Source organism: Pseudomyrmex gracilis, unplaced genomic scaffold (assembly GCF_002006095.1).
Source record: "Pseudomyrmex gracilis isolate BER0280 unplaced genomic scaffold, ASM200609v1 scaffold_995, whole genome shotgun sequence".
NCBI lineage: Eukaryota > Metazoa > Arthropoda > Insecta > Hymenoptera > Formicidae > Pseudomyrmex > Pseudomyrmex gracilis.
Window position 1 is genome coordinate 29707 of NW_018021579.1, and position 7736 is coordinate 37442.

The window sequence follows — 7736 nt, forward strand, 5'->3', positions numbered from 1 at the left end:
GAAACCAATTTCAATATCATTTTGTACAATTAGATGTAAAAACTGCGTTTTTACATGGAAACTTAGAAGAAGATATTTATATTTACCCACCTAAAGGTGTTAGAATAAANAGTGGACATGTACTTAAGTTAAACAAGTCGATTTATGGGTTAAAACAATCGTCTAAGTGTTGGAATAAAAGAATAAATGATTTTCTGATAAGCTTAAAATTTTGTAGGTCAAACAGTGATTACTGTTTGTATTTTAAGAAAGATGTAACGGAAACCGTTTACTTGTTACTGNATGTAGATGACATAATTATGGCGGGTCCAAACTTAGAGCGCATAAAATACTACAAGTGTAAGTTAACTCAAGAGTTTAGTGTAAAAGATAAAGGAAGTCTTAAAAATTTTCTTGGATTGGAAATAGAACATGATAGAGTAANTAGCGTTCTAAAAATAAGTCAAAACCGGTATATACAAGGAATTTTAAGACGATTTAATTTTCAAGATTGTAAACAGTGTGTAACGCCTATTGAACCAAAGTTGGGTTTGACTGNTTGTAAGTCTGAGAGTGATACTACAAGTAAGCCTGTAAAAGAGTTAGTTGGATGCTTAATGTATTTAATGTTAGGTTCTCGTCCAGACCTAAGCTTTGCTGTAAATTATTTTAGTAGATATCAGGATAAGTGTCCGAGTGCCGTGTGGCAATATCTCAAGAGAGTGTTAAGGTATGTTAAAGGTACAGCAGATTTACATTTGGTTTATGTTCGAAAAGAAAAAGAGCGTCCGTTGGTGTGTTATGTAGACGCAGATTGGGGAGGAGATGTGTGTGATCGAAAGTCNGTGTCTGGATATTTAATTAAGGTGTTTAATAACACAGTGTCATGGGTCACTAAAAAGCAAAGTTGTGTTGCGCTATCAACAACTGAAGCAGAGCTAGTGGCGTTGTGTAATTCAGTTGTGGACGGACTTTGGTTTAAAAANCTGCTGTTAGACTTCAGTGTTGAAGTCGATAAAGTGGTAATATTTGAAGACAATCAGGCATGCATTTTTTTAGTTAAAAATCCAGAAAGTAATAAAAGAGTTAANCACATTGATTTAAAGTATAACTTTGTTTGTGAAAACTTAAGGAATGGAAGTATTTGTTTAGAGTATGTTAGAGGTACAGATCAACAAGCGGATGTGTTAACCAAAGGGTTAACGANTGCTTTGCTTTGTAAAAGTCGTGAGTATCTAGGTTTAAGTAAGTAGAGAGGGATGTTGTCAAAGTTTGTGTAACGATGAAAATGACATTAAGAGAGGGTGTTAAGGATAATGTCCTTTTTCTTTTGTTTTTTTACCGGTAGGTGGCGCGCGCGCCTAGTTCGTTATTCACTTCTAGAGTTTCTTTTTATTCGACGTTCTTTTTCCCTTTTTGTAACTGTGTAACAATAAACATAAATAAATGTTTTTACGTTGAACAAGAGATCCTTTTGTTACTGCCGAGATTGATGTTACAGTGTTAAGTAATTATAACAACACAAAGATTAACTATTATTTGTTTGTATTCTCTGTAAGAGTCTTCCCATAAAATAAATAAGCAAATAAATAATCACTATCTCTCAATATTAATACATTTGAGATCAATGACTCAGCATGTGGGTCATGTCAATGAACATATGGGCTATGTCCAATTTTGTGAATACTTTTTTGTTATAGGATGTCAGTCTCGAATGTGTTAAAATTGTTTACTTTAATATGAAAAAACTGCCGAATTATTTCTAATATTTTTATTTTGTTCTTTATTCAAGTTATTGCTGCAAATAATAATACATTAACAGTTTTTTATTTTTCCTCTTTTGTATTTAACAGTTTAATTTTTACGTACAAAAAAAGTTAAAACTTTTGTGTAATATTATAAAATTGTGAAGAAGATAAAATTATTTTGTGAGATTATTCGCATAAATAAAGAAGTAAATAAATAAATACTACATATCTACATCTTGGCATAAAAGAAAGCGATAATGGATTTTTATTTATTTATTTATTTAACACATTCAAGACCGATACTTACCGAACTTAGCATATGATTGTACTACTGCTTGTTTAATTATTTAATTTTTTTTTTACTCATTAATTTTGTTACATACAAAAGAGAAACGATATTTATTACAATAAAAAATAGTTTAAATATCGTATTATTTTAATTACAAAACTTAAACTTTTGTTTGTATTCTTTGTAGAAGTCTTTCCATAAAATAAATAAGTAAATACAAAAATAAATAATCATTATCAACATTTTGATAGTAACACAATCGAGATCGATGACTTAGTATATGGGTGATGCAATGTCTCACCGTTTAGCCGATGACTCAGCATATGGATCATGAAATTCTTAAACTAAGAATTGCCGCATTTTGAGGATAGTTTTCTTATAGGACGTTGATCTCGAATAAGTTAATTATTTACAGAAAGAATCTCATGCAGAGAAAAAAATAATTTGAAGATACAATTTGTTGCTAATCATGTGATGGTTTTCTTACTTATTTCTCTGTTTTACATTTTTTTCTTTTACTTTATTTAACTTTTAACGTACACAAAGAATATTCAAATATTGTAATAGTATTATAAAAAAAATTAAATTTTATTACAGGAATTAATGAAGAGTGTTTTTTATAGGATCATAGTTTTTGTAGGATTTGTTTCGTAAATAAATAAAGAAATAATAAATGATTATTATCAAAATTTTGATATTAGATTAATTGAATGAGCTCGTGAGATGATAAAACAGGATACTTGGACAGATGCAAACCAAAACACAAGATCATGCACAACTCTTGTTCGCGATACGACTTGTGTGTAACATCTTGATTATCATTCATCTTTGTACGAAGTTTTGTTAAACAACACATATCTAATTTGATAAAGACCTAAACCGAAGGTCAAAACGTTATGCTTATATACATCATTGAATAAATAATTTTACCATCACACATTTGCACAACAACACCCGTGTATTTAGTTCCAACTGCCTGTCACATTGAAATTTACAAAACACAAGATGTTTGTGTGAGTGAGTTCTTTATTTTTTAATAAAACGAAAACAATTACAAACATTTCGATATCATTGTTCGGATCTTCATCAATGTATGAGCAAAATTGTACAATATAAAATTTATAAGAAAAATCTCAGAGCACTCATATTGTAGTAGTTCAGTATAATTTGTAAGTATGTTTTGCTGTGTCTTCGGATGTTTGCTGGGAAGCAATGGAGTAATGCTTCACACTATGAGTGCTATGTGATTTTTTTTACAATTTTTATAATATACAATTTTTCTTACAATTTTTATATTATACAATTTTGCTTACATTGATGAAAATCCAAACAAAAAAATCGAAACGTTTGTAAGGTTTTTTGATATCAAATAATAAAATATCACTCACACGAATATCTTGTGTTTTGACTCACATCTGTTCAAGCATCCTGTTTTAACATTAGAATTATTTATTTGAAATAAAAAAATTGCCGAGATGTTGGTAGTAAGATTTTATTTATTTATTTATTTATTTAATTAGTTAATTATTTCCCAAAAAATTAAAAATATTTAAAAAAATTAAAGATTGTTTAGGTTGCAAATAATGATGTGATTATTCTTTAATTTTCCTATTTTTTCTATAATTTATTTTCTACATACAAAACATATTTTCAATTTTATTTGTAAATCACAGTTTGAAAATTTATCATTAATGCACAATAAACAATAAAATGTTAATTTTAATTTGTGTGGACTACCTGGGACATGTAAATATGGTTAAAGTAAACTCATTCATTATGTGTTATTTATTGACAAACTAGTAATGTTAAATAATTGACACTTTACACTTATATTTGTTATTTTGACTTTAAGTATAAAAAGTATAAATGTAAAAATAAAATAACATAAAATAATTAAAAACTACATAGAAAAATAGTTACAATAACTCATATAAGAAATGTTCTTCAAAAAGAACAAATACATACATTTCTTACGATTTATTGTAACTATTTTTCTATGTAGTTTTTAATAATTTTATACATATGTTATTTTATTTTCACATTACACTTAAAGTCAAAATAACAAATATAAATGTAAAGTATCAATTATATTTAACATTACTAGTTTGTCAATAAGTAATACATGACGAATCAGTTATTGTATTATCATTTCTACATATCTCAGAAAGTCCAGGAATATTAAAATTAACATTTTATTTGCTATTGTGTATTAACTACATATATAAAATATCAAGTGACAATAAGGTATAAAAATAAATATTTTTAAACATTTATTTCTTTTTCTTTTAATAAATGTTTTACATATTATACAATTATTGCGCGCTATCATTTCCACGCCACCTTGCGGTAGATAGCATGGCGCATTTTTTTATAGTGGTATACCCCAGTAAGTCTAATCCACTCTCATAATTTAAGTTAACAATTGTTCAAAATGCGAACCGTGTTCTTGCAAACAAGCGTTCGCTCTGCTCACAATATCGCGCATCGCGCGGTGCGCCATTTCTGAAGTGATCGAATTAAATGCAGCGAGAATTGCTTCTCGTACTGCATCTTCTTCGTCATCACGTCTGTGCTCGACTAACTGTTTGATGTAATCCCAAACGAAGTAGTCTAACACATTCAGATCTGGCAATCGCGCCGGCCAGATGATCGGGCCACCACGACCTATTCACCTTTCTGCGTAACGCGCATCTAACACTTGTCGTGCTCGTCGGCTGAAGTGCGCTGGTGCTCCGTCGTATTGAAAAATCAGCTGTTGCCGCACACGGAGAGGAACGTTCTCGAAAAGTACGAGCAACTGATTTTCAACAAACTGCGCATACACTTCTCCATTTAACCTTGCTGAGAGAAAATAGGGACCAATCTAAAAATTGTTAAAAAAATATTTAAAAAAGCTGCGAGACAAAGAGAGAAAGAGACTTATTTAACTCGTAAATTTATTACTTACGACTTGGTCCGCTATTATTCCTGCCCATACGTTTATCGTATAACGATACTGAAACGCGCCTTGCCGAACGGCGTGCGGATTCTCTGTATCCCACAATAAAAAATTGCGAGAATTAAACACGCCGTTCAGAGTGAAGGTCGCTTCGTCCGTTCACAGGATGCGGTCGAGAAACAGAGCATTTCGTCGACACTGCGCGAGGAATCCTGTTTCGTCGATAATAAATAATTGTTAAAATTAGTGGAAAACTTAAATTAAGACAATACCCTTACTTCCACAAAAATGGACGCGTTGTACTTCATCTCCCGGCAAAAGTTGTTGCACTTTCTGAAAATGAAACGAACATAGCCCGTTATAGCGAAGAGACCGATGCACTGTGTGTTTTGAAAGACTGAGTACGCGAGCTGCACTGCGCACACTGTCTCCAAGGTTCTCTTCGAAATGTCTAAGCACTCTCTCTTCATCGTTTACACGAATGCGCATTTGTGCACCAGCGCTATAGTGATTCACGCAACACGCAACCTGTTCGTCGCGCACGTATAACATATGTATAAAGTAAACTAAAACTACATGAAAAAATAGTTACAATAACTTGTAAGAAAGATGATCATATATCCGTATATTCTTTGGCATATTTTATTTTTGAAATTAAAGCACGATAACACATGTACGTACGTGTGATGCTGCTTAGCAACAGATATTGTGATGGGAATAACAAGATTGTTTACTTGACATGAAGTGGAATATTACTTTGCATATCTCGCCAAATTCTTTCGATGTTTTGCGTGTGACAATTAGTATGAGGATCTACGAAAGTTTCTTTGTGATTTACTGTATGGTGAGTGTAACCGTGCATATTGATTGAGTAAACAATTATGACATGAAGCGACACTTGATTGAATTCTTCATTTTTTCTCGATGGGGGAGCAAGGGGGAGGGGCAAAGCCTCCCTGCCTACATGCTTACAACACGAACAAAACGTACACGGTGTCAGGAAATAAGAGTTCATTTACGAAATTTTTTTTTTTTATAATTTTTTAACAAACAACAATTGACGGCTACAAGTTGCAGATTGTTGTTCAGGGAGATGTCTTTGACAACATATGTCAAGGTCATTGACCTCCGAAGGTGCTCCGTTTTTCTGAATATTTATCAAATTCAAATAAACTTGTTTAGCAGATATATGTTTCTATGGAATATTGTCTTATTTTTATAAATATTGAAAAATATAATAAAAACCTATAGTTAAAATGTAATCAAAATTATCAGTTGTTACTAATGCCTTATAATATAAATTTTACGATTTTGTACATTACTTTGCTTCAGAATTTAAAGAAACCAATAATTTAACAGTGAGTACATTTCATTGACCGCAACTGTATATGTATTGGAAGTACAAATTAGTTCGGTCTGTTTCCAAAAGATGACTCCGGCTGTTGTGAATGGTTCATAGTGACAGCTGATTTTGGCGGTTTCAGAGAGGTTAGACATCTGCTAATAATATTCAGTTTATATCGCTTTGAGTTTTATACAAAAACCTTGATTTTTACTGTGTTTGAAATGTCGAATTTTGTGTTAACCAAGCAGCATTTGCGAGAGGTTTTAATTTTCTGCTTTAATTGGAAGAAAAGTGCAGCTGAAGCCCATCGAATGCTTGTCGAAGTTTATGGTGACACTATTCCACCTGATAAATCATGTAGGGAATGGTTTCGACGTTTCATGGATGGAAATTTCAGCGTTGAAGACAAGCCTTACTCTGGACAGCCAAAAAAATTCGAAGACAAAGACTTGGAGGCATTACTCGAAGAAGATCAGAGTCAAACGCAAAAAGAGCTTGCAGAATCATTGGGAGTAACTCAACAAGCTCTTTCTGTACGATTGAGAGCCATGAGAATGATTCAAAAACAAGGAAATTGGGTGCCTTATGAACTGAAACCGAGAGACGTTGAAAGGCGATTTTTTATTTGCAAGTTGCTGATTCAAATGCAACAAAGAAAAGGTTTTTTGCATCGGATTGTGACTAGAGATGAGAAGTGGATATTCTACAACCCCAAGAAGAAAAAATACTACGCTAAGCCCGGTCAATCGTTGACATCGACCTCAACATCAACACCAAAGCCGAACATTCATGGTTCGAAGATCATGCTGTGTATCTGGTGGGACCAAAAGGGTGTTGTTTACTATGAGCTGCTGAAACCTGGCGATTCCATTACAGGCGGTCTGTATCAGCTACAATTGATTCGTTTGAGCCGTGGATTGCGAAAAAAACGGCAGAATACGAGCAAAGACATGATAAAGTTATTCTTCTTCATGACAACGCTCGGCCTCATGTCGCAAAAGTTGTCAAAAAATATTTGGAAACACTCAAATGGAATGTTTTACCGCCGTATTCTCCGGACATTGCTCCTTCTGATTACTGGTTGTTCCGAAGGTTGCAGCACGATTTGGCAGGTCACCGGTTCACTTCTTTCGCAGAAATCGAAAATTGGCTCCAAACTTAGATTGCCTCCAAAGACGAGTTTTTTCGAGATAGACTTTGAAAATTGCTTGAGAGATGGGAAAAAGTAGTTAGCCAGCAATGTACAATACTTTAATTAATCTATTCATTCATTTTGTCTTGAAATAATTGCATTTTTAAACACAAGAAAACGGACCAAACTAATTTGTACTCCCAATATAATATGTATAATATATATGTATAATATATATATGTATAATATATATAATATATATGTATAATATATATGTATGTGTATAATATATATATGTATAAGAT

The 7736-nt window shown here is 32.1% G+C and overlaps 1 long non-coding RNA gene across 1 annotated transcript; it reads right to left on the minus strand.

Moving 5' to 3' along the window:
• Positions 1 to 4344: 4344 nt before the first annotated feature.
• Positions 4345 to 5358, minus strand: LOC109861752. The gene is made up of 3 exons (XR_002251022.1): positions 5233 to 5358; positions 4964 to 5166; positions 4345 to 4879 (listed from the first exon to the last, which is right to left on the minus strand). It is a non-coding gene; the product is annotated as an uncharacterized LOC109861752 (long non-coding RNA).
• Between the last annotated feature and the right edge of the window lie 2378 nt (positions 5359 to 7736).